Genomic DNA, 365 nt, shown 5'->3' with positions numbered 1-365 from the left:
TTAACCAGTAGGCTTTTTCTCTTATAATAGTAAGATCTTTCTCTGTTTATCAATATTTGTGATATCTCTCCAGGAAAAGATGTTGTCATAGAATTAAGAATAAAATGGGTTTGGGGGGGAACAATAATTCCGAAAGAGAGGAAGAAGAGGGATTTGGCAGGTTAGAGCAGTCTCACCATGACTCAGACCTGACACAGTCTTTGAAAACTCAAAGTGAGTCTATTAGAGAAGTCATACACATTGGGAAGAAATGGCTAGGTCTTTGTTTAGACATGGTTGTGGTATGCTCTGCAGAGTGTGAACTTGGTTTTAAAGCTAAATCTTACATTAACTTGAATGAGTTAATGCCAGGAACTGTCATCTAA

This window comes from Propithecus coquereli, unplaced genomic scaffold, assembly GCF_000956105.1.
Source record: "Propithecus coquereli isolate 6110/MARCELLA unplaced genomic scaffold, Pcoq_1.0 Scaffold276, whole genome shotgun sequence".
Taxonomy (NCBI): Eukaryota; Metazoa; Chordata; class Mammalia; order Primates; family Indriidae; genus Propithecus; species Propithecus coquereli.
This window is presented reverse-complemented; position numbering follows the sequence as displayed.